Source organism: Bos indicus, chromosome 9 (genome assembly GCF_029378745.1).
Source record: "Bos indicus isolate NIAB-ARS_2022 breed Sahiwal x Tharparkar chromosome 9, NIAB-ARS_B.indTharparkar_mat_pri_1.0, whole genome shotgun sequence".
Classification (NCBI taxonomy): Eukaryota; Metazoa; Chordata; class Mammalia; order Artiodactyla; family Bovidae; genus Bos; species Bos indicus.
Genome location: NC_091768.1, coordinates 38,907,885 through 38,935,693, shown reverse-complemented (window position 1 = coordinate 38,935,693; position 27,809 = coordinate 38,907,885). Strand labels below are relative to the sequence as shown.

Sequence of the window (27,809 nt, the reverse complement as noted above, 5' to 3'; positions counted from 1 at the left end):
CCACAGGTCTCACAGATGTGAAGCTGTGGTTTCAGAGTGGGCGGGTCAAGCAGATGGAGCAGGAAAACTCCATCTCCCTCACAGAGTGTTGTCTGCATGTGATTCTGGAGACGGCAGTCCCTCTGGGTACCACCCAGGTGGGTTTACTCAACACCTGGCTGCATATTCCACTCTGGGCCCCCCTGAGTCTGTGATCAGGAGGAACGCTGGTCCTTCAGTCTTAACAGCCTTTTTCCCCAAATTACAGCACTTCAGGACTCCTGTGTGTCTTTTGTCAATAAACCTACCCCCCCCAGCCCACACAAGATAACAAAATAGTTCTTCCTTTTCAATGTAGACAGCATAATGATTTTCTCCACTAAACATCATGTATAAGGGCACTGTGACCATTTGCACTGGCAGAAATTCACCACTGACAGACAGCATCTTCCACGCCCCAACGTCATGTCAAGTGACTCATAGGATGAGTGGGGGTGTACCCTCCCTCCCCAGTAACTAAGACAACAATCAGACAGCAGCTCAAAGAACGATGGCTAGACTTGGCATACTCTTTTATACTTAAGGATATGTAAATCCACTTCATTTGAACTCGTTCCCTTTGAGTCACATTAGGTATATGGCATTAAATAAAAATAGCTGAATGAGAATCAAGAAAGTAGCATGACTTTAATTTTTTGTTTCAAAAATGGCAATGTATACAACCTCAAGAATAAACAAATAATAATGTGTTTGTTGGTGCTCCCACACCACAACTAGTACTGCAAGTGCTTTTTGTTTTTACTGCTGTATCATAGACCTCCTGTGGCTCCTGCTTTAAAGGTAATATGCTTGTTATGCACTGGATACAAGTATCTCTGATACAGTTTTTATTTGCATGGGGCCATTCCCTCTTCCTTCTTCCTAACAGATCCCCCATGTTTCTCCAGCCACAGTCCTTGTGGGCAGGTGACAGCACTACCAGCTGGGGTGGGGTGGGGACCTGCGTGGTCTAAGGCTTTGCAGTGTGCCCAGCAGCAATGTCAGCATCACCTGGGAGCTTCTGAGAAATGTCAGCTCTGAAGTCTTGCCTCTAACCTACTGAACCGGAAGCCGTTTTACAAGATCCCAAGTGACCTGTGAGCATGCTACAGTTTGAGATTCACTGATCTAAGGGAAACTCATTCCTGTTGCCAGTGACTGGTTCAAGACTGGGCATGTGATCCTATCCAGGCCAACAACAGATGCAGAATGTTTTGCTGGGAGCTTCTCATTCTTCTGGGACAAAGTCCCTCCTGAATGCTGTGTGGGATGTGATGTCTGGGACTTCTGCAGCTATCTTGCTCCAACAAGATAAAGTTGGCCCACAGAGGATGCAAAGACAGAAGAAACTCAGGAAAGTAGAGCTGGGGGTGTTTGCATTCAGTCAACCCTAAAGTCTGCAGAGCTACTGGACTTTCAATAAATTTCATATTGCACTGCTGTTAAGTCGCTTCAGTCGTGTCCGACTCTGTGCGACCCAGAGACGGCAGCCCACCAGGCTTCCCCATCCCTGGGATTCTCCAGGCAAGAACACTGGAGTGGGTTGCCATTTCCTTCTCCAATGCATGAAAGCGAAAAGTGAAAGTGAAGTCGCTCAGTCGTTCCGGACTCTTAGCAACCCCATGGACTGCAGCCTACCAGGCTCCTCTGTCCATGGATTTTTCAGGCAAGAGTACTGGAGTGGGGTGCCATTGCCTTCCTCCTTAAATTGGATAGTCAATTATCTGCAGCTGGAAAGCGTCCTGACTGATCATTCCCCAGGAAGTATTATAAAAAGAATAGAATGCCGAGGCACCATGCTGAGCCACACAGTGAAGGGCTCCAGACAAGTCAGTGCATCGAGAGACACGAGGAACAGTTCAGAGGCCTCTTTTGTTCAGGGACTGACCCAGTAGTATTTCTGGTTCTGTCAACCATTATTTGCTCTGCACATTTCCAAAAGCTTTCCCAATCAGCCAGTCTGAATGACCAACCAGAGGAAGTGCTGAATGCTTTCCAAATTCTTTTAACCAGAGTGGTCAACAGTTGCCTTCTGCAGAAGTCACATGGATATCATTTCCTGCGAAGACAATGGGAAACTAATTGCTCAGCCCCAGACTCTCATAGAGCAAACAACCTGTGATATGTAATTACTGAAGGGTAAATAAGGAAAAGCTTGAGGCTCTCAGAATCTGCTCTGGATGCAGGCCAATAACTTGGAGAGAGAGAGAATGAATGAATGAATGAATGGGAGAGAGACAGCTGCTCTGGGAAAAGATTTAAAGGGCTAGCAACTTAGGCAGCTGCCCACACTACTTTTACATATCATTGGTACTTATTAGAGACCTTTCTGAGGAAAGCAAATAGATCAGTTATTATATAAACCCAGGGTTTTCCTGGTGGATCAGTTGGTAAAGAGACTGCCTGCAATGCGGGAGACCCAGGTTTCATCCCTGGGTCAGGAAGATTCCTCAGAGAAGGGAATGGCAACCCACTCCACTATTCTTGCCTGGAGAATTCCATGGACAGGGGAGCCTGGTGGGCTACAGTCCATGGGGTCACAAAGAGTCGGACACAACTGAGTGACTAACACTTCACATTATATAATATAAACCTATACATGGCTCTGGTGTCATTTTGCTTCATATATGGGAATGATGTAATCAAGGAGAACTGAGTGTCTAAACAGACATTTTCTCTTTAGTGTCATAGCTTCGCAGCCACACCAGGATATTTTGGGGGACAAGTTTGTTGTTTTGGCATGACACAGAATGTGTTTTCTATCATGGAGTGAACATTCGTTGGCTTTCCACAGAAGGTTCCGTCATCCCAGGTTTCTCTTTCCCTCTAAACCTTTGTCCTTTCTCTTCTCTAGTACCTCATACACTTCCACAGCTCCAACTAACACCCTTTGTTCTTAGTTTCAAACTACATCTCTCAATCTGTCACTCCTGTTCCAGTCCCACCACTGCCCTCTATACAGGAAGTACCTTGAAAGCAGAGGCTCTGTATTGGTCACTGATACATGTCCATGCTCAGGGCAACGTCTGGCACTAAGTACTGCACTTGTTGAGTGAAAGGCCTCACTCAGATCCGTAAGGCGCCCCACAGATGTTCTTGCCATCACCTCCTACCTGGTCTTTCTGCCTCTGGTCTCTCCTTTTCTGAATCTCTTGACAGAAAGGAAAGTTTTGCATTATAGATCACGCACTGATCATGGCAGTCCTAGAATGTCTCAGTTGGGAACGATTTACCAGTCTAGTTCTACACTTTTCAGGTGATAAACTACTCCCAGTGAGGTCAGGAGACTTGCTTAAGGATTTATGAGTGGGTGGCAGAGACAGAAATATAACTCAGGTTGCTGACCCACGGCTCTTGCTAGTCTGTCACTGGGTCAAAACCTTCTGTACAGAAAACAAAAACAAACAAACACAATGAAACACACAAACAAAAAACCAAAAACCTTCCACGGTCTCCCAGCAGAACGGAGTAAGGGCTAGACATACAGGAGGTTCTCAGTATTTGCAGACTGATGGACTAGGTAAGTGAATGGGTGCTTGGCACAGGCCAATGGGAACCCTCTTAAGTGAAAGGTAACCCAGTACAATGAGCAAGGAAGGGCTCTGAACCTTTGGCCCCTGAAGTGCCTCTAAGCCACCCCCTAGGAACCTCAGGGTAGTAATATGGTTAGAAAGACCAAAGACTTACACAGACTCACACTCTTCAGCTTTGTACTCCAAGTCAACCACCATCATTCCAGACCCAACTCGGCCTTATCGCCCATTTCTTTTTTCTCCATCATGCCCAGCCTTACCAAAGCATTTGCTGTTCCCAGCACCTGTCCCTCCTCTGGGCCTTCACCTGCCCCGTTCTTCCCTCCCATGCACCCTTACCTCCACCTGCAAGAATGGTGACTCAACCTGCCCCTCCAGCCCAACTGAAACATAAATCTCTCCCTGAAGTTCTTGTCCAATCCATTGGAATTCATCTCACTGTTTACACCTCTACCAGAAGTGAGCCAGATCCTTGAGCCAGGAACTTACTCTATATCTATCTTTGAACCACTGACACCTTGCCTGGCCCACTGCCTCACACAGAGGAGGCACTTCTAGTCATTTTGTTGCTTTCACAGGGCTTGATCCTTTTTTAGTTCACCTCTGTGACCACATTAGCGAGTTCTGGAATGGGGCTCCCAAGTCTTCCTCTAGCTGGTGAGGGATGATGATAAAGCCAGCATGCTTGTAGGGCCCACCCGTTAAGGAGCAGCTGTTTGAGTCTCTGCTGTCTTATTTTCAAAAGCAAAGGAAAGGGAACAGGGGCTAGAGAGGGTGACTTCCCCTCCCCTCCACAGCTCTCCTGTGCTACAGCTGTCCTGTGCAGCGTGAGGTGCAAGCTGGGCATTTGACAGTGTTCCCTGCAAGTCCAAAGTCAACTGTCTGCAAAACTAAGGAGCTCCAAATGGCAGGATGATGCATTAAACGAGCAAGTGAGCAAACAAAGCCCAATCACAAGGGAGGAGAATGGGAAGCAAAAAACAGAGTTCACTAGGAAACGGGGCCTCCTTCGTGGGGGAGAGAGAGGGGTGCACCAAGCAGGCAACACTGGCCCATCTGCTCTCCCTGACTGCAGGGGCCCTGGTCCTTCTGGCGTTACCACAAGTTGGGAAGACTCAAACGAGGCTGTGGTGGCTGTTTGCTTTATTATTTGCTGGAGCGGGAGTAAAGGGTAGAAGAAAAGAGTGAAGGGTAGACAAAGAGATGAGCGTGGAGGGCCCTCAGCCAGCACAAAGGGGTTACCGACCCAAGGATGAGAGGGCAGGAAGGTCAGACTAGAAGGGGCCGCTGCTTCTCTCTCACTAGCTGTTGCCAGGATGAGGGGCACTCAGGCTCTTGGAGCAGCAGAGCAGCCCCAAACCAGCAAAGGAGCTTATCCTTGCCTCCTAGGAGGCAGCTCTCAGGTACATATTTTGGGCTCCTGGGCACAAGTGGTTGAGCTGTCATGCAAAGGAGTGGTCCGAGGGCCTGGATGGGGCTCTAGGGCTCCCTGTAACCTCTATCAACCCCAGCAGTAAGAGTAGTAGTGATATAATTCCTTCTCTTCCTTCACACAATAATTTATTATACATCATTAATTTGTAATATATTATTAATAATTATTATTTATGATAATGATGATTGTTATATTTAAAGCTCTATATTGAAGTTTTATTTGGGAAAGAAATAAATGAAGTGAATGCCGCTGACTCCTGAATGACTGTCAGGAGGAATAAGATTCTGCTTCCATAAGACAAAAGAGAATGAAGTATATATAAAAATTATGTCTTCCTTTTCTTTTGGGCAATGAGTTTCTACCAGGTGATCACATTCCTTAGGTATCAGGTAAAAATAAAACAGAAACTCTGTTTTGTAGTATACTCAGTGAATGAAGCTATTTCTAGTGATTTGCAATATGAGTCTGAACAAAAGCACTGCTTTGCTATGATGCAGCTGGGCAAGTACCCAAGCCCTCTTCCAACCTGATAACCACTCTCAAGACCCTCTAAAACAGACATTCTGCAGTGGCTCCTGGGAAAGCCCTGGATATGCACACAGTATCACCATGCTACCAAGATCAAGGTTAATAATGATGTCTGCAGAGTCCCTGAAATGTAGGCTGGCTAGAATATTAAAATCCCAGAATCCTGGGGCTGAATGGAATGTTAAAGAATATCTAGTCTGGTCAGATCAGGTCAGATCAGATCAGTGGCTCAGTCGTGTCTGACTCTTTGCGACCCCATGAATTGCAGCACGCCAGGCCTCCCTGTCCATCACCAACTCCCGGAGTTCACTCAGACTCACGTCCATCGAGTCAGTGATGCCATCCAGCCATCTCATCCTCTGTCGTCCCCTTCTCCTCTTGCCCCCAATCCCTCCCAGCATCAGAGGCTTTTCCAATGAGTCAACTCTTCACATGAGGTGGCCAAAGTACTGGAGTTTCAGCTTTAGCATCATTCCTTCCAAAGTCTGGTAGTCTTTAAGCTATTTTTTTTTTTTTTTTTAGTATAGAACCTTGTGCAATCACATGCAGATGTCCATACATGTGCATTTTCAACACATATGCTATACTCCAACATAATAGATAAAAGTAGAACAGAACAGCTCTGGTTCAAGGAGGAAAGGACGCAAAACACCACCACCTGGGCCATCCTCCTGTCCCACTCAGCACTTCTGGGGAGTTTAGTGTTCTAAGAACACTGGAAACCCCAGAACTAGACTCCTTCCCCATCCAACATCTGCATTGTGTCCTCAACATCTCTTCCACCCATGGTTCTCCATGTGGCAGCATGGCAAAGTCAATTCCTCTAATATTTCTCTACCAAGGACCCATTTTACCTAAATCTGAGGATCCCATGTTTTGAACCACTTCATCTCTTCTAAACCTTGCATTTCTGAAGGACTAACTAATTTATTTGCCAGACCCTTACTTAGACCCAGTGAGACCTCAACTTAAACCTTAGCCCTGCTAAGCTTGGTAAATGTGGGAAAATTCCTTAATAATGTGAGGCAGTAAACCCAGTAGAAGCTTTTCTTCTCTTCCTCTGCTTTTTGCTGCATCAAAACAAATCTTCATCAAAAATATCAAATATCTAGGAATAAGTCCAATAAAAGATGTATAAGAAAAAAATAAATTTATAAAAATAATTAAAAGTAAATTTTAAAATGTGTAAGACCTTAACACTGAAAACCATTAAAAACATTACTAAAAGAGGAACTCCCCAGGTTGGTAGGTGCCCAATATGCTACTGGAGATCAGTGGAGAAATAACTCCAGAAAGAATGAAGGGATGGAGCCAAAGCAAAAACAATACCCAGTTGTGGATGTGACTGGTGATAGAAGCAAGGTCCGATGCTGTAAAGAGCAATATTGCAAAGGAACCTGGAATGTCAGGTCCATGAATCAAGGCAAATTGGAAGTGGTCAAACAGGAGATGACAAGAGTGAACATCGACATTCCTAGGAATCAGCGAACTGAAATGGACTGGAAAGGGTGAATTTAACTCAGATGACCATTATACCTACTACTGTGGGCAGGAATCCCTTAGAAGAAATGGAGTAGCCATCATGGTCAACAAAAGAGTCTGAAATGCAGTACTTGGATGCAATCTCAAAAATGACAGAATGATCTCTATTCATTTCCAAGGCAAACCATTCAATATCACAGTAATCCAAGTCTATGCCCTAACCAGTAACGCTGAAGAAGCTGAAGTTGAACGGTTCTATGAAGACCTACAAGACCTTTTAGGACTAACACTCCAAAAAGATGTCCTTTTCATTATAGAGGACTGGAATGCAAAAGTAGGAAGTCAAGAAACACCTGGAGTAACAGGCAAATTTGGCCTTGGAATACGGAATGAAGCAGGGCAAAGGCTAATAGAGTTTTGCCAAGAGAACGCACTGGTCATAGCAAACACCCTCTTCCAACAACACACGAGAAGACTCTACACATGAACATCACCAGATGGTCAACACCAAAATCAGATTGATTATATTCTTTGCAGCCAAAGATGGAAAAGCTCTATACAGTCAGCAAAAACAAGACCGGGAGCTGACTGTGGCTCAGATAATAAATTCCTTATTGCCAAATTCAGACTTAAATTGAAGAAAGTAGGGGAAACCACTAGAACATTCAGGTATGACCTAAATCAAATCCCTTATGATTATGCAGTGGAAGTGAGAAATAGATTTAAGGGACTAGATCTGATAGATAGAGTGCCTGATGAACTATGGAATGAGGTTTGTGACACTGTACAGGAGACAGGGATCAAGACCATCCCTGTGGAAAAGAAATGCAAAAATGCAAAACGGCTGAGTGGGGAAGCCTTACAAATAGCTGTGAAAAGAAGAGAAGTGAAAAGCAAAGGAGAAAAGGAAAGATATAAGCATCTGAATGCAGAGTTCCAAAGAATAGCAAGAAGAGATAAGAAAGCCTTCTTCAGCGATCAATGCAAAGAAATAGAGGAAAACAACAGAATGGGGGAAGACTAGAGATCTCTTCAAGAAAATTAGAGATACCAAGGGAACATTTCATGCAAAGATGGGCTCGATAAAGGACAGAAATGGTATGGACCTAACAGAAGCAGAAGATAGTAAGAAGAGATGGCAAGAGTACACAGAAGAACTGTACAAAAAAGAGGCTTCATGACCCAGATAATCACGATGGTGTGATCACTCACCTAGAGCCAGACATCCTGGAATGTGAAGTCAAGTGGGCCTTAGAAAGTATCACTATGAACAAAGCTAGTGGAGGTGATGGAATTCCAGTTGAGCTATTTCAAATCCTGAAAGATGATGCTGTGAAAGTGCTGCACTCAATATGCCAGCAAATTTGGAAAACTCAGCAGTGGCCACAGGACTGGAAAAGGTCAGTTTTCATTCCAATCCCAAAGAAAGGCAATGCCAAAGGATGCTCAAACTACTGCACAATTGCACTATCTCACACGCTAGTAAAGTAATGCTCAAAATTCTCCAAGCCAGGCTTCAGCAATATGTGAACCGTGAACTTCCAGATGTTCAAGCTGGTTTTAGAAAAGGCAGAGGAACCAGAGATCAATTTGCCAACACCCGCTGGATCATGAAAAAGCAAGAGAGTTCCAGAAAAACATCTATTTCTGCTTTACTGACTATGCCAAAGCCTTTGACTGTGTGGATCACAATAAACTGTGGAAAATTCTGAAAGAGATGGGAATACCAGACCACCTGACCTGCCTCTTGAGAAACCTATATGCAGGTCAGGAAGCAAGAGTTAGAACTGGACATGGAACAACTTTCCCAAATAGGAAAAGGAGTACGTCAAGGCTGTATATTGTCACCCTGCTCACTTAACTTCTATGCAGAGTACATTATGAGAAACGCTGGGCTGGAAGAAGCACAAGCTGGAATCAAGATTGCCAGGACAAATATCAGTAACCTCAGATATGCAGATGACAACACCCTTATGGCAGAAAGTGAAGAGGAACTAAAAAGCCTCTTGATGAAAGTAAAAGAGGACAGTGAAAAAGTTGGCTTAAAGCTCAACATTCAGAAAACTAAGTAGATCATGGCATCTGGTTCCATTACTTCATGGGAAATAGATGGGGAAACAGTGTCAGACTTTATTTTTTTGGGCTCCAAAATCACTGCAGATGGTGATTGCAGCCATGAAATTAAAAGACGCTTACTCCTTGGAAGGAAAAGTTATGACTAACGTACACAGCATATTCAAAAGCAGAGACATTACTTTGCCAACAAAGGTCCATCTAGTCAAGGCTATGGTTTTTCTACTGGTCATGTATGGATGTAAGAGTTGGACTGTGAAGAAAGCTGAGCACCAAAGAATTGATGCTTTTGAACTGTGGTGTTGGAGAAAACTCTTGAGAGTCCCTTGGACTGCAAGGAGATCCAACCAGTCCATTCTAAAGGAGATCAGTCCTGGGTGTTCTTTGGAAGGAATGATGCTAAAGCTGAAACTCCAGTACTTTGGCCACCTCATGCAAAGAGTTGACTCATTGCAAAAGACTCTGATGCTGGGAGGGATTGGGGGCAGGAGGAGAAGGGGACGACAGAGGATGAGATGGCTGGATGGCATCACCAACTTGATGGACATGAGTTTGAGTGAACTCTGGGAGTTGGTGATGGACAGGGAGGCCTGGCATGCTGCGATTCATGGGGTCGCAAAGAGTTGGACATGACTGAGTGACTGAACTGAACTGAGAGACATTAAATACCTAAATAATAAAGGGTTATGCTGTATACATGGATTAAAAGTCTCAATATTTTAAAGATGTCAGTTCTCCTGTAAATTGCATCCTCAGTACAATTTTGATTTAAAAACGTTTTATTTTTCTGGTAGAAATTGACAAGCAGATTCTATAATTCACATGGAAATTCAAACTGCCCAAAACCAAGATAATCTTCAAAAACAACCACAAAGCTAGAAGACTTACTCCATCAGATACCAAATTTCATTATAAAATAACAATAATTAAGACAGTGTGGTAGTTGTATGATAGACAATTAGATCAACAGAACAAAAAAGAAGCTTCAAAAATAGACCTACACAGATAATCACCTGATTTATGACAAAGATGACACTGAAGTTCAAGAAATGGAGCTGGGTTTACTGGGTATTATGGGTTGATTGTGCTCCCCCAAAAGATATACTGAAGTCCTAACCAACCCCACCCTAGTACCTCAGAAGGTGACATTATTTGGACATAGGGTCACTGAAGATGTAATTAGTTAAAATGACATTATAGCAGATTAGCATGCACCCTAAATTCAATATGACTGATTCCCTTTTAAGAAGAGGGAAATTTAGACACAGAGATACAAGGGGAAAAAGTCAATATGACAATGGAGGCAGAGGTCAGAGCAATGTAGACACAAAGCAAGGAGTGTCAAGGATTTCTAGCCACCACCAGAAGCTAGGAAGAGGTGGGGAAGGGATCATCCTCAAAGCCTTTGGAGGGAACATGACTCTGCCCACACCCTGATTTCAGGCGTCTGGTCTCCAGAACTTTGAGAGGATCACTTCCTGTTGTCTTAAGCCACGTAGTTTGTGGTACTTTGTTAGGACAGCCCTAGGAAATGAATACACTGTGTATCTGTAAGAAAAAAAGGAACCTTAATCTCTACTTTACACGCGCAAGTCAATTCTAGACAGATGGTAGAAATAAACGTGAAAAGTCAAATAATAAAACTTTTAGAAGGAAGCAAAGAATACCTTCAGATCTTCTGACAGGTAAAGGGTTTCAAAAAATAAAACACAAGAAAGTGTTAACCATGAAGAAAAAATAATGACAATTTAGACTGTATTAAATTTAAGAATTCTTTATTAAAACACCTCAATAGGATCAAGGTAGGCCACACAGTGAAGAAAATAATCGTAACATATATATCCAACAAAGAACTCCTACAAGCCCATAAGGAAAAGGCAGACTACCCAATACAAAAATGGGCAAATACTTGAGAAGAAATTTCACAAAAGGGAAACCTAAATGGCCAATAAACATATAAGAAGATGCTCTCAGATATGCAGGTGATACCACTCTAATGACAGAAAATGAAGAGGAACTAAAGGGCCTCTTGATGAAGGTGAAAGAGGAGAGTGAAAAAGCTGGTTTAAAACTTAACATTCAAAAAACTAAGATCATGGCATCCGGCCCCATCACCTCATGGCAAGTAGATGGGGAAACAGTGAAAGATTTTATTTCCTTGGACTCCAAAATCACTGCAGCCATGAAATTTAAAGACGCTTGCTCCTTGGAAGAAAAGCTATGACAAACCTAGACAGCGTATTAAAAAGCACCCACTACTTTGCTGACAAAGGTCCGTGTGGCCAAAGCTATGGTTTTTCTAGTAGTCATGTAGGGATGTGAGAGTTGGACCATAAAGAAAGCTGAGCCCTTGATGCTTTTGAGTTGTGGTGTTGGAGAACACTCTTGAGAGTCCTTTGGACTGCAAAGAGATCAAACCAGTCAATCCTAAAGGAAATCAATCCTGACTATTCATTGGAAGGTCTGTTGCTGAAACTGAAGCTCCAATACTTTGGCCACCTGATTCGAAGAGTTGACTCACTGGAAAAAACCCTGATGCTGGGAGAGATTGAAGCCAAAAGCAGAAGAGGGTGACAAAGGATAAGATAGCTGGACAGCATCACTGGCTCAATGGACATGAATTTGGGCCAACCTCAGCAGACAGTGGAGGACAGAGGAGCCTGGCGTGCTGCAGTCCATGGACTAAACTAGTTGGACTAGTTTAGTCATCAAAGAAAAGTAAACTAGAATCACAATGCCTTACCAACACACACCTACCAGAGAGGCAGAGACAAACAACAAAATGACAGAGACAAAAGTTGCCAAGTCTTGGGGACAACATGGAGCAACTGGAACTCTCATTCTATGCTGATGAGAGTGTAAATTGATAAAGACGTTGTGGAAACCTGGCAGGCTCCATCAGAGCAGGACACACCTATGTCTCATGACCCAGGATCTCACCATCAAGGAATCTGTCTTACAGCAACATAAAGGTACTCACCCACTGGCACGTACAGGAGTGTTCCTAGCAGCACTGTGCTGAACCCAGCCCAAAGCCCATGTATAACAGAAGGGTTAAATAAACTTTGGGAGAGTTATACAGTGTATTACATGGCAATAAGAGTGAACAAACTACAACCCATAACAACAAGGATTAATTTCCCAAATGTAATGTTGAGAGACATACAAAAATATATCCTTAAGATTTTATTTATATAAAATTCAAAACAGACAACTCAACCTGTGTTAGAAATCATGATATAATAGTTACCTTTGGTGGGATTTGGGGACTAGAAAGGGGTCTAAGGGGCTTTGCAGCTTGGGTGACGTTCTTTCTCCATCTGGTTCCTGGCTACAGGGGTGTTTTCACTTTATGAAAATTCATTTTCAGTGCAATTAACAAAGTGTGCACTTTTCTATATGAATGTTAATACGTCAATTAAAAAAAAAAAACCCAGTGGTTAACGCAGTGAAACCAGAGACAAAACAGAGCTCTTATAAGTGCTGAAAGTAAAAGAGTGCAGCAATTTAATTTAAGCAAGATAATTCAAAAATTTGCTTTGCTAAAAGCTTAAAAGTACCATTTCATTTCGTTAGGTTTTTTTATTCACTTAAGATGACTGTCATGCCCAAGTTATTTTTATTATTGTATGTTAGGACAGCATGAAGTAAACAGCTTCAAAATAAAGTAACACAAATCATTTAAACTTGATCTGATTGATTTTTAAGGTGAAAATTTGGATATTCAAGCCTAATTTTTTCACATCTATTAAAAAAGTTTCCTGGGGCTTTGGTTTATAGTCTACAGCATCTCTGGAGGGGAAAGCCCTAAGTATAAATGTGGTCTCTCTATGTAGCACACAGTCCGTGCTCCACATCCTCCACTTCAAAGTTACCCCAAGACATCAGCTCAGCTTGCCTGAGTCTTGCTGTGGATTAATGTATAGTTTCCACTCAACAGTATGGAATATTGAAAATAACTCCCAGGACACCATTCCTGCCTTTGTCCATTTCCAGGCTCTTCAGATTTCCATTGTGGATATACATGGTCATGAGGCAGTCTTCTGACCTTCCTCAGAGCAGCCAGCATCACATATATGGAGAGAGAATTCTGTCCCCAGTCTCGGGGGGCAGCTTGACCTCAGCAGCTGGTCAGAGTCTATGCAGGGCTGGCTCATCACCATTAGACATGGGCTTCACACAACTGCTCCAGCCACCACTGAAATACATCCCTGGGGACATAGAAACCATATGGCCAGACTCTATCCTCAGATGCTTTGTTTTCTTGGACCCTCTGCTATGGAGATTTATTTGGGCACTTATACAGCAGCCTGGGGTGCAGGGAACCCTCAGGGGAAGTGAGAAAGGGTCTCACTACAGCCTCCTCTCTGAGCTGAGAGAGGATTGTGTGTGAGGGGACTGTGGAGGGTTCTTGAGGGAGACCTCACTCACCCTCAGAGACGAGCATGGGGCCTGGCCTTAGAAGTTGAGCTGCTCTCCTTCACTTGCCAAGAACACCCAGGACCTTCCTTGGAGATTTCATTCCCCCAATATTAGCTTCCCAAAGGAGACCCCTTAGATTCAAACAGTTCATTTTTCTGTAGACTTTCTGATGCTAATTCTACACTTAATTCCAGTATCTGCCCAACAATAGTTTTGTGGATCATTTTGTGTGTGTGTGAATAACATTTTATTGCTTTTTAATCCTGTACCCTCTATTTTAAAACATCAGTGACACAACAGGACACTGTGTATTATGTTCTCCTTTACATGCAATCTTATATTTCAACTTAAAGTGAGTAAGAAAGCCCCAAAATATAATACTTCTTTTGAAAAACACATTTAAGGAGGCTTCTATATCCCCAGTTAAACTTTCCTCTGGTAAGAAAATAGTATTTGCTTTTAAAGTCATTTTACCAGGGACCTACTGTATAGCACAGGAAACTCTGCTTAATACTCTGTAATGATCTATGTATAATCGATTCACTTTGCCGTACACCTGAAACTAACACAACATTGTAAATCAATTATATTCCACTAAAAAATAAAAATAAAAACAAAAACCATGCCCTCTTATTAAGGTACAATAAGTAAATATGATTTGTTTCATTCATGAAATGCTTAAATAAATCTTAACTAGCTTAAAAAAAGGGAAGAAGACTTACAGAGAAATTTCTCCAAAGAAGACATATAGATGGCCAGTAGACAAAATGAAAAGATGCTCAATATCACTAATTATTAGAGAAATGCAAATCAGATCTACAATGAAGTACCACTACACTCAAGTCAGAATGGCCTGGAAAGGGTGTGGAGAAAGGGAACCCATCTACACTATTGGTGGGATGTAAGTTGGTACAGCCACTATGGAAAAGAGTGTGGAGGTTCCTCAGAAAACTAAAAATAGAATTACTATATGATCCAGCAGTTCCACTCCCGGGAACATACCATCCAGACAAAACTATAATTCAAAAAGATACATGAACCTCTATGTACATAAAACCACTATTCACAGTAGACTAGACAGGAAAACAACCTAAATGCCCATCAACAGATGAGTGGATAAAGACGATGTGGTGCATACACACAATGGAATACTAGTCAGCCATAAAAAAAAATAATGCCATTTGCAGCAATATGGATTCAACTAGAGATTATCATACTAAGTGAGGTGAATCAGAAAGACAAATACCTAGTATGAGTGCATATTTTAAAGTCAGGAAACGACCATTTGAAATATGTTGAAATCAAAGAAAGTGTGCATCTAGCACCTCCACACCCAGCTCTGATTTGCTACTGGTCTTTGATCACACTGGCATGTGAGGCCAATTCTGGAAATGTTACTTTAAAAGTACATATATAAAGTATATACACACGTGTGTCTAAACTCACTTGCAAAGAGGTTTCAAAAGAGATGTGGCAGTGGCCAGGGAAATGACCAGGATGAGACTATGAATTACAGCGAACTCTTTGGTTTGGGCAACATAGTCATTCTGCAAATATTTATTGAGTGCCTGTCATGCTCCAAGCACTCTGACAGGTACTGATAAGTAAGTCAAGTCTGACTTATCAGTAAGTCAAACTGGGTCTCTGGGACTGTATGACCCATTGGACCAACAGTGAGCCTATGCAGCCCAACTCTAACAAGATCCAGGGGGCAGGCAGGCTGGGCAGTAATCATGCAGCTTCTTCCCTCAACCCTCCCACCTCATCTGGGCTCTTAACCCTCCCTGGGTCTATGGCCCTGAGAAAGGCTGGCTTCACCTCTCCAGCTCCAGCTGCCTCATTTGTAAAACAAGGATAATCCTGACCCAGATCACAGCCCTGTGGTGAAGGACAAGTGAATAGAATTCTGGGCTTGTTTTTATCTGCACAGTGCCAGATGGATCCTACCTGTTTATAACCAGCATTGCTTCCTTTTTTTGGAAACTCTACACTTAAACTTAAAAAAAAAATAAAGGGTTGGAAATGAGGTTCAGTGATTAAAGGGATATCCCCTATTTTCCTTCCTTGGAGTATCTAAATTAACAATTTCAGAAACAAATACCTATTTCCCATACTCAGACAAAATCAGAGGGAACTCAAAGTTCTTACAAGGTTCGGTAACATTCCAAGGACAAACCTTGGTGAGGTGCTGCCAGTCTTGAGGGAAATAATTCACTTATAACTAGCACTTCAGAAACCTAATAAAAGCAATTTAGTTTTCCATCTGTTTTAGGAGAAGTGATTCTTTTTAAAAGTAACATTTAAAAACAAACAAGTGTTAATCTAAGTGTTATAAAATTTAACATTTTTGAGACAGACTACAGGATACTGAAAGAATACCATCTTTCTCAATGAAAACTTCTCTTCTTTGTCACCCACACTGAAGTCATTTTCCAAACATTAATAACATCTGTATAAATGAATGCCCTATAGTGGACGGAAGAGGAGACAGAGAAGGAACTGGGAAGGGGTAGGGGAAAGACATAGATCTAAAAATCGGCCCCTCAGAAGTCTCCCTTTATTGGCTAAGAAGGTGAATAAACAAACACTGTACAAATTCACTCACTATTAGAGAAAGAGCAGCTCGAACTAGTGGTGTTTGCACTTTACTTGAAAGGTTAAGGGTACTTTCCTCTTGTTTCTACATCTTCAGATTCTCTGGGGTCCTTGGAGTGTTCAAAAGATTTATAATTATCTGGACTAAAAGATTTACAATTATCCCCACCCTTCAACTGTTCATTTCATCAATGTTACCTGTCATAATTGCACAGGTAGGACAGGGCAGAAACAGCTCCAGTGACGCAAATACCTCTATTTACTTCTGTCTGTGGGTGTCCAGGGGCATGGTCCCCTTCCCACTGTTCGGGCAGCTCCCCCACGATACGAGCATGCGTGGTGGCCCCAGGTAGAAACCACTCACATGGATCTTCCCTGCATACACACTGACCAGGCTTGCCATGTCCCACTTCCAACCCAGGTGGAGCAGGACTACACAAACAGCTGCCATCCTTCACACTGAAGGACGGGAGTGTGCTATGATGTTATACTCAGTAATGGCTTTTCTTTAAAAAAAAAAAAAAAAAGGTGTTGTAAAAATTATATTTAAAAGGCTTGTTGATGCCCTGTGGGTGTGAGTCACTTTGTAAAGCAGGATCAAAATGGATCCTCTGTTATGGGTTCCTGCTGGTTCTTTGATTCTAAACAACTTTATTAATGTTAATAGGGGTTACGCACACATCAATAGGAGAATAAATTCCTTGGGTTTCGTGGCACTTCAATTAATGATTTGTAATAAGCCGTGTAAAATGCTTTCTAATTTTCTTCCAAATAATGACACACTGCCCCAGAAGAGCTGAAAATTAGGCATGGGTCTCACCACAGGGGTGGGAAAGACAGGGGGATGGGAGAAAGAAGGCTCTCCAACTGGTTGGAGTCTCTGCAGGACAGCTTCTAGCCTGGAGTGTGGGGGAGTGTGGCAGGAGGGACAGACACAACTTGCCCAAGGGATAACGAATGTGATGAAGGCAGGAAAAGAAAACGCACAAAAAGCAAGCCTGATGCAGAAGGCATTTGCTGTAATCTAAAACGGGAAGGACTGGCTGCAATCATGCTTCTTAATTCTGCCATAGGATCCTTCCATTTCTCCAGAGCACAAGTTAATACTACTCACTGACTCCTGAAAATCCCCACCAAGATAAAAATGGGGATTTAAGTTCAAAGGATGATGCAGCAGAATTGCTAATAAGTAGGTTATTTTGCAGTCGCATAAAGCTCTGCCTCAATTTCTGGAAACCCAGCTTTAGTTTTAACCCTCCCTTGCCTAAGCCTGCAGTTCTCTCCTCAACTCTTCTTGCGGGAAACCAAGTGCCAGACTATTGAACTCTTCAGAGGACAGGGCGGGATGGCATGGGGGTTGTAGCAGAAATAAGGATGAATGGCAAACGCCTAAATAGCATAATTTGGAAAGAGAACAGATCAAAGTTTTAATCTAAAAATATCAGGCTTTACTGTTCAATCCTCAACCACCTTATACTTCCTTGTACTTTAGCCTAATGCTTCTCAGATAGTAAGAAGACCTCTGTTATCAAATAACAAGACCCCGCATCATAAAAGACCAGATGCACAGTGGCAGGTGCGGGGGCATCTGCTTTTTAGGACCAGGTGGCTTATTGGACAAGTTCCCCGTTTTTCCTGTTACACTGGCCTAGTCTCCCTGAAGCAGAATACATGGAAAGTCTTACAATGTGTAGTTTAACTGAACAAATATTTATAGGGAGAAAAATTTGCTAGCTGGAGAAATGAATATCAAAATTCAACAGAACTTCCATACCAGTCACTTAAGACTTAGATCTGTGAATGTATCATTCACTCTATGAATTTTCAGAAAACTGAGGGGCCTCTCCTAGGGTCCAGATCATACCAGAAAAACATAAGCCAACTACAAAAATAGCAAGTGCATCTGAGACTGTGAACGATAAAAATGGTGCCTGGGTTGTGTATAATTTTTGGATTACTCCTTCCTCTCACTTCCACTGGTGTGAGACACACATATGATACCCTGTAGGCAGCTTAAATGCTCCCAAATGTGAGCACAGCCTTTGAGAAAAAAAGCTTTGCCCCATCTTAGCACCCACAGTGACTTACACTGGGCACCAGGGGAAGAGTTCTGTGTGACAGGTGACTGAACAGTGTGCAAGGTGCTGGTTAGGGGCTAGTGAAGAGAACAAAAAGTATCAGCCACCGCCTTGATCTTCAAGACGTTTGCAGTTCATTCACCTGATAACTAAACTTGCTAACGTGGCATGTGTACATGCCAAGCTAACTAACAATGTGATACTTAAGCACGATTTACCAAGATGGATGCAGAGTGGGTCTTAAAGAAAACTGGCTAAAACTCTTGCAATTCCCAGTCATGCGTGCTTTTCTTGCTAGGAAAATGCAGGACCAGAAGATGACCAGAATTCAGCTGAAGTTCTAAGTGACAAAAGCCAAAACTAAGCAGCTTAGCTGTTTACCTCCTCTTCTTTAGGAAAAGGGCCCACTTGCCTGTAGAATTGTTCCCAGGATCTTCCTTCTGATCTGCCTCAAAACAGCAGCTCCCCAGTGACCACTGGTGTTCCAAGGGTATGCTGCCATATCACCTTCTGAGCACTGTTCTTGGCTAACTGGTAGGACTTTTTTATTTTAAAAAAATTTCTAAATTGGTTTCTTTTCAGGGGAACATGTTTATTTGGCTTTTTAAAAGCTATTAATTCAATCACTTCAAATATTTGGGTTTCATTTAGTTCAATGATTTTTTGAACTATGCCACTTTTATGGCTTGGAGTTTAAAGGAAGTTTCACCCTAATGATCATTTTTTGGAGTCAGTAGATAACATTAATAAATGTATAGAGGTTTTCTTATTCTCAAGCTACTGTGAACTGACCACACATTATAATGCTGATCAGATCTCAGTCAGTATATTCATCAAATATTTTCAGTTTTTTAGTTTCACATTCTCCAATTTGTGATGTCAAGTGTAATTATTGTTAATGTCAGGGAAGGAAGTAATCACTTCATAATGCTTCCAGCCAGTGATTCCTGGGGGGTGGGTAATACCGGGCAATATAAAGAAGGTAATATAAGAATTCAAATATCAGGTGTCTTTGCCTATGACTTTGGCTGGCTAATGTTTAATACTATCACTCCTGAGACAATACAGAAACAATTTGCCTAGGATTATTGCATTTCTGCAGCAAACAGTGCAAATGTAGAATTACCTGAAGAAATAATCTGTGGAAGAGCTTGTGGAATTTCAGCTTCCCAAAGAGGCCATGATACGTTAATGTGGGATATTTTGCTTTCCAAGAAAACATCACTAATATCCATCATGTCAGGAAGGGAGAAAACCACATGAATAGAGAAGAAGTAAAGAGTTTTCTTTCCCACAAATGACCTTCTCCCCTCTAAATAGTTTCCCATGTGCTAATTCACTGAGGGGATAAGACAGTGTGGACACAGCCACTGGTTCAATGAAGTATTCTTATCCTCAAAGATCCACAGTTTATACCAAAAGCCTCTAAAGTAAACCCAATCCACTTAAAAAGAACATGTCATTCTCACAAGTTGAAAAGCCAGGAAGAGTTATCATGATCCTAAAAATATAAGAAGGTCATGCTTAAGGATTCAGGAAAAAAAAAAAAGCTTTGGGAAACAGCCACTCTTCCTGTTACTAAAAAACTCAGCCTCTGGAGGAAATGGAGGCGGTGGTTTTCTCCACTTCAGGAGTGTCCCTCCCTCTTTCATTCTACCCTAAGCATTCCTTTCTGCCAACTGGGCACCGTAGAGGGCTCTGGGAGATCTCTACAGACTGCTGCTGACTAGTCTCCTATCATATTTCTGTCCTAAACAGGAAAGGAATACTAAACTGCAAAACCACCCATATATATCCTTAAGCCAGAAGGAAGCACAACTTCATGTTTTCCTTTCATTCTACTGAGTAGCCAGATTTGGGAAACCTGCGTAACTGCCCCAGATAGCACCTAAAGAAATGAATGGTGAAACCTGGATCTCTTGGCCCTTGGTCTTTGTTACCTGGGATATAAAGCATAACCCAGCCTCTTGGTAATAAGGGGCTACTGAGGTGGTTCTTACACCAACAGAAAAGAAAATGAGGGTGGTGGTGACTCATTGGCGGTCTTTCCCACAGGGTTAGGCTAAGTGGGTACTGTGTACAAAGTAGCGCTGTGTGGAAACGGAGGCTTGACTAAGAATCTGCTCCGTCAGCACCACGCAGTGGAAAGAACTCAGTGAGGACTTAAGAAGTCTGATTCTCCCACAGGCTTCACTGATTTTCCATGACTTGAGTTGTCACTTTACCTTGCTAGCCCTCAGTTTCTTCATAAAAAAATAAATCATCATCGTCATTAAAAAAAAAAAAAAAAAAAAAAAAATATATATATATATATATATATATATATGGAAGAAGGTAGACCAGATGACTCTTCCGTCCCTCCTAACCTTCTGCTCTGATTCCACCCAGGGTTTCACACCTCCTGGAATCTCTGTCAGCCTGCTTCAGCTTCCCAGCCTTCTGAGCCTTTTGGAAGGGCTTATCACGGAGCCCTCCATTGGCTTCACCTCCCTCCAGGGTCCTTTCTGCCACCCCAAGACAAACATCAGATGGCCCAAATTGAATTCACAAGCCAGCCACGGATAATGATTCAGGACTTAGGAGCACCTGCTTTGGAGGCTTCTGTACCACCCAAGAGGCTGTAAACCATGACCCCTCTCATCCTCAGTTTCCCCACCACAGCATCTTTTTCAAAGAACCACCGAATGTCAGGCACGCAGCCATTTTGCAAGCTGACAGATAAAATTCAGTATGCATAGTTAAATTTAAATTTTGAATCAACAATCTGGGACATACTTACACTACAAAATTATTTGTTGTTTATCTGAAATTCAAATTTAATCAAGCATCATGTATTTTTTTAATTCACTAAACCTGGCAACCTTCCACATGATACATGCTGCTGTGGGTGGAGTTAGGTACCAGGCTGCCCCACCAGACAAGCTTTATGGAGAAGAAAACCACCACTGCCTGACTTCTGGGTCTCAGGAGCAAGAGTCCCTGTGGTTGCAGTGTTTTTCTACCTAATCCTCTCCCTACTCCTACAACTGCCCGTTCTCTAGTCCTCCTACTGGCTTCCTGTCACTTCACATTCCACCTGGGCCCCCTTCCCAAGGTGCCCCCTCTTTCCAATCACAGCCTTCTTTCCCCTGGCTGAACAATTTAATTAATTAATTCACACATGTGTCACTGATCATTTAATGAGTCAACTTCCTCTGAAACTGCCTTTTTTTTTTAAAAGGTCATTTATAACCTCAAATGAAATAATTGAATTGTAGGTTACCAAAAAGTTGAAGTGAAAAAAAATGTAGGCTGTGTGACAGGAAGGTATGGTGGGGGCGGTGGGAGGTGGGAGAGGGTTGGTACCATCTAGTTGCTGGCTCTTGCAACAGTTCCTCTAAAGTGTTTTTCTGTTCTTCCTAGCCTTTTTCTCTTGTCTTCTGAGCCTATGATGGCTCTCAGGGTAGCTGAAGACCCCATACATAGATAAGGGATGAAAGGAAGGGTGGAGTGGAATGGGGTGGACAAGCAGGTGGTCTGTAAACAGGTCATCTAGCCAGGGGTCACTCTCTAGGTCTGCTCTCTAGGACACCAGCACAGTTTCTAGGGTCCTTCAGTGCCAACATTTAATGTATTAAGATTGTTGAAAACACAAAGCCTGACTGAACTTTCTCCTTTTTTGAGCACTTTGTGTTCAGAGGTGAAACACAAGTGCACAAGCTTGTGACTCCTGGCTCCCTGATGCTGGCCCCAGTAAGCCCAGGGGCTGTTAAGAACCACCTCTCTCTTTCCAGGGCAAATCAGTCTAGAAGGCTCTGAAAGCTAACCCACAGGACAGAGCAGGACAGGCCTTAGTATTCTCCACCTGGGTCAGTGGATTCCTCTTCATGCCCAACTCTGCCCTCTTGGAAAGGATCTCTGTTCCTAGGTTATCCCATCCAAGAAGACCCCTTTATCTTAACATCCACAACCCATCAGCTAAAAGCACTTTACCAAACCATTGAAAGGAAAAGGCTGAGAATGCATGAAATGGTAGAACATATAATAGACAGTTTGCGATCTTTCTCAGCAATGAGCCCTCAGCAGAGTGACCCTCACTCAGTCTTTTGGGAAGACAGAACTACTACGTGTCCTGGCTCACAGCTGAGTGAGATGAATTGTTACTACTACTAATGTGGGAGCTAGACATTCTCTTACAGTTTTGCAAAAGGCACTGCAAGGTGGCTGAAGGTGGCTGGAGGCACCTGGGGTCCGCCCCCCTGACTCATCAGAATACACTTTCCAACTAACTTTATAGTATCTTTGTGACTCTGCCCTGAGATGAGAGATGTGAATTTTTTTTAGACGATTACAGATTTCCGGTGGGGATGGGGAACAGGGAGTAACATTCCCTGTGAATCTTACACGCCCCACATCCTGACAAGGAAAAATGAACCTGACCCCTTGGTGCAAACAGGATTTGAGCTTGTGTCCTTCTGACATGTTACCCAGATTCATTCAGGGTCTTGAACTCTGGTCACAATTTTCCCTTGGCAGAGTGAATACTGATGCTTTCTCAGAGTGTGGTCACAGAAATGAACTAATAAGCATTCCATGAGCCTATGACAAGGGATCCACCAAAGGCATTTACTTTAACATGGGACTTATAACTTAAAAAACCTTTTTTTTTTTTTGCAAGATAACAGTGTCCAGTCTTTAGATAATTACATTTCATATCTTGAGTGACACTTTGGTTATCAATAAGATTCTTTTTCTAAACAGGTGATGGTGAGGAACTCCATGACAAAACAGACATCAAGCTTTCCCATGGGTAATAAGAGACAGTCTTGTCTCTTTCAAATCTTGCATAGTGAGCCAGGAAGGGACTGGCCACTCCTGCACTGCATCAGCTCACTGCTCTTAATGGGAGTTGAAAGAGCAGCCACTCCCCTCTCGGGTTGTTTCCTTTCTCATTAAATTGTACTTTTGTAGGAGAAGTCATCCGGAGAAGGCAATGGCACCCCACTCCAGTACTCTTGCCTGGAAAATCCCATGGATGGGGGAGCCTGGAAGACTGCAGTCCATGGGGTCGCTAAGAGTCGGACACGACTGAGCAACTTCCCTTTCACTTTTCACTTTCATGCATTGGAGAAGGAAATGGCAACCCACTCCAGTGTTCTTGCCTGGAGAATCCCGGGGACAGGGGAGCCTGGTGGGCTGCCGTCTATGGGGTCGCACAGAGTCGGACACGACTGAAGCAACTTAGCAGCAGCAGCAGCAGCAGGAGAAGTCTTTACAGCTATCAGGTTTGCCACTCACTCATGGTTAACATAACAGTTAGACATGGCACGAGACAGGGGTCTAGTGCCCTGTAACCAGTTATCTGTTCTGAAGGCCACTGGGCTTTGGGGTGCTATGAATCATCATATTCCATGTCTAGTGAACTACAAAAGGTCAGTCATCACGAGGGCCTTAGAACTGTCCTCAGCACTCCTAAGTCAGTAGGTGGTAGGGGGCAGGGACCTGAATTTTCACAGCCTCCCCATGTGACCATGAAGCACCCCCAAGTTTGGGAACCACACTGGTAGAGACCACATTGCTATCAAAGCTGAGGTCAGAGGTCAGTCCCTCTGGAACCAGTCAGCGTTGCTGTGTGTTGCTAAGAAGTCAGCACCTACACCCATTATGAGTGGCAGTACCAGCTGGAAACAGGTGGCATCCTCAAATCATGATAAAGTGAAAGTGAAGTCGCTCAGTCGTGTCTGACTCTGCGAACCCATGGACTCCATGGGATTTTCCAGGCAAGAGTACTGGAGTGGATTGCCATTTCCTTCTCCAAGGGATCTTCCTGACCCAGGGATCGAACCCGGGTTCAAATCATGATAATTTGAGGGGAATTTAATAAAGGGACAATTTACAAAGAATTGGGCAGGGTGCAGGAAAGCCACAAGGTCTAATGTGGTGCCCTGGGATAGGAATGAGAAGGAATTGGGTAAGGCAGGCTCTGTCCCACCCCGAGGCCCGAAGGGGCCAACGAGGATGGGCACCTGAACCGGAACAGAAATGCTGGTGGGGAGCGCCGGCTGCCTGACAGGTGCTGTGACCATCCTTGAAGGGCTGCTGCCAGTGTGGGAAACCCCATAGGGAAGACGTGTCCTGACTTCACTACCTCCCTTCCTCTGATCTCGTGCTCTCCGGTTGCTGAACCAAACTAGAAACCAGAGGCAAAGAGCCCACCAGTGCAGAGAAGTCCATTTTCTGGGGCATAGACAGAGTGGGGAAAGGAGGATAGTGTTTGGACCCAGAGGAGGAAAAGGAAGATGCCTGGCACTATGGTTCTAAAGAAACTGTATTCGGGAGTGTCAAACCATTCCCATCACAGCAGACAGAAGCATTCCACATGCAGAAGCTGAAGCTCTGATGCTTCTACCATGCCCACCTATGAAGGTACCTGACAGTTCAGGTAACTGCAGAAAGGACACAACTCTGTTCAGGGAAGTATCTCAAAAATACATTTACAGGTGTACTTACCAAATATTTTCTGAGCACCTACTCAATAAAAGACACCATACTTCACTTTAGTCTTTGTAGTAAAGCTTTCAGCATCTTTTGTGCTAAATGTGTTCATAGTTTAGTGAAGCCCCTGTTGCTCTTTTTTCTAAAAGAAGTCAAAATAAAAATACTACAGAAAAGAAAAATATCTCAGGTTTTTGAAGTGGAAAATAATTTAGCTTGAATTGCACATATTCATGCTGTTATTCAATTGCTCAGTCATGTCCAACTCTGCAACCCCATAGACTGCAGCATGCCAGGGCTTCCCTGTCCTTCACTATCTCCTGGAGTTTGCTCAAATTCACGTCCATTGAGTCATTGATGCTATCCAACCATCTCATCCTCTGTTGCCTCCTCCTCCTTCTGCCCTCAATCTTTCCCAGCACCAGGGTCTTTTCCAATGATTTGGCTCTTTGCATCAGGTGGCCAAAGTATTGGAACTTCAGCTTTAGTCCTTCCAATGAATATTCAGGGCTGATTTTCTTTAGGATTGACTGCATGTACCTATAACCTATAGCAAAAGTGATCTATGTTTTTCTTTTTAATATATATGGTTTTTCCAGCCTCTATATTAGCCGGCAACTACCTGCATAATGTGCTGCCAAGTGACCTGAAATTAGTGGGTTAAGGAATGGACTTATCCCATCTTTCAACTTCTACTCAACTTCTGCTCAACTACTCCACTAAACTTACGTGCTCAGGAAGCATCACGTTTGATCACCATCCTCTAAGGTCACTTCAGTGGGTGCCCAATAAATGACTTTTACACCTCCCTGTCTCTATGCATACCTGTTTCACTGGCATGGGTGAAGGAAGACGCTGCTTCCTGAGTTCTCCAGGTTAGCTGTGTGCTCAGCAGCATGCGCTTCCTGGGGACCCCAGGTAATCCCAGAGGCACATTATAAGGCACAAAACAAGAACTTTATTCCTTTTTCTATGCTTTTCAAGCCTTCTCAAACCCCAAAGCTGTCTGCAACAGCTCTCTAACTCCCCCATGCCCTTCTTCATCAGAGAGGTACAGCCTCAGGCACAGAGTTGTCTAGCAAGAGAATCTATGAGACTGTAGTGGCACTCTGGTTTTCATTGACTTATTTTCATGATTGTCATCAATTCACATCAAATGATACTGGTTTTCTATTTGAGCAGGTCATAAAAAGCATCTTGTAAAAATAAATTTGGTTGGGTGGATCACAACAAACTGTGGAGAGAGATGGGAATACCAGACCACCTTACCTGTTTCCTCAGAAACCCACAGGCAGGTCAAGAAGCAACAGTTAGAACCAGCAATGGGACAATGGACTGGTTCAAAACTGGGAAAGGAGCATGATATGGCTGTGTACTGTCACCATACTTACTTAAATTCTATGCAGAGCACACCATGCAAAATTCTGGGCTGCATGAATCCCATGCTGGAATCAAGACTGCAGGAGAAATATCAATAACCTCAGATATGCAGATAACACCACTCTATGGCAGAAAGTGAAGAAGAACTAAAGAACTATAGCCATGAAATTAAAAGATGCTTGCTCCTTGGAAGAAAAGTTATGACAAACCTAGACTGTATGTTAAAAAGCAGAGACATTACTTTGCTGACAAAAGTCCATATAGTCAAAGCTATGGTGTTTTCAGTAGTCATGTATGGATGTGAGAACTGGACCATAAAGAAGGCTGAGCACTGAAGAATTGATGACTTCAAACTGTGGTGCTGGAGAAGACTCTTGAGAGTCCCTTGGACTGTAAGGAGATCAAACTAGGCAATCCTAAAGGAAATCAACCCTAACATTCATTAAAAGGACTGATGCTGAAGCTGAATCTCCAATACTGTGGCCACCTGATGCAAAGAGCCAACTCACTGGAAAAGACACTGACGCTAGGAAAGACTGAGGGCAGGAGGAGAAGAGGGCAACAGATGATGAGATGGTTAGATAGTATCACTGACTCACTGGACATAAATTTGAGCAAACTTCAGGAGATAGTTTAGGGCTTCCCTGATAGCTCAGTTGGTAAAGAATCTGCCTGCAATGGGAGAGACCCCAGTTTGATTCCTGGGTCTGGAAGATCCCCTGGAGAAGGGAAAAGCTACCCACTCCAGTATTCTGGCCTGGAGAATTCCATGGACTGTATAGTCCATAGGGTCGCAAAGAGGTGGACATGACTGAGCAACTTTCACTTTCATGTTCACTTTTGGGAGAGAGTAGACAACAGAGGAGACTGGCATGCTACCGTCCATGGGGGTCACAAAGAGTTGGACATGACTGAGCGACTGAACAACAACAACAAGCATAAAAACAATTTAAGGGAAAATATCTAAGTAATACAGGTGGTACACAGACATGGAGGAAATCATACAGGTGTATACAAATGACTAAAGTTTGGGAAACAGTGATCTAATGCTAAGTATACCTCCTGAGTCAGAGAGACCTAGGTTTTATTTCTTATTGCCATTAAATAGGCAATAATGACTAATTTTATTGTCTTGTAAATAAACAATTCTTTCACTGAAGGTAGTAGTAGTTCTGGTCAGAGGGTTGAAGCTCAAAGAGACTAATAAAAATTTAGTAAAATTGCTCTGTAATCTGAATTCTGTCTTGTTCTTAACAGAGATGCCTGTGATAAATGATTCAACGTTAAAGCTTAAAGATTTATATGCAATTTACTGTTGTAGGATGAAAATATGGGAGCATGAATTACGAAGTAGGAGAAAGAGCTAAATACTACTCTACTCATCAGGTCTGACAAGTGAGTTTTTGGCAGTCACTGTAATGTGAAGAGCAAAACCTTCTCTGATTCACACAAGACCTTCATTGAGAGTATTCCAGGGCCATTCAGGCAGAATAAATTACAAAGCAATCTGTCACGGTACGTGAATCCTTCTGATGTCAGTCTGGTAAAAAAACAAAAAACTGTATATTCCGTGGTACTGGTTAGGAAACAATGTGTCAACAGTCACCTCCTACACGAACTGTAAATCTCTTAGACATGCTTGTTCAAATCTCAAGTTGCCCTCAAAGCCCAAATCCTAACCTCCTGAAGAATTTACATTTTTGTCCATGTTCCTTTCAAGTCAAGACCTCAAGAGACACTCAATCAACCAACCAATGTTTGAAGCCTTTTTCTCTTCCTACAAACATGAGT

At 43.0% G+C, this 27,809-nt stretch overlaps 1 protein-coding gene across 5 annotated transcripts in view; it reads right to left on the bottom strand.

Moving 5' to 3' along the window:
* FYN (FYN proto-oncogene, Src family tyrosine kinase) overlaps positions 1-27,809 on the bottom strand; it is a 213,035-nt gene that overhangs the window by 113,642 nt on the left and 71,584 nt on the right. The window lies entirely within an intron of this gene.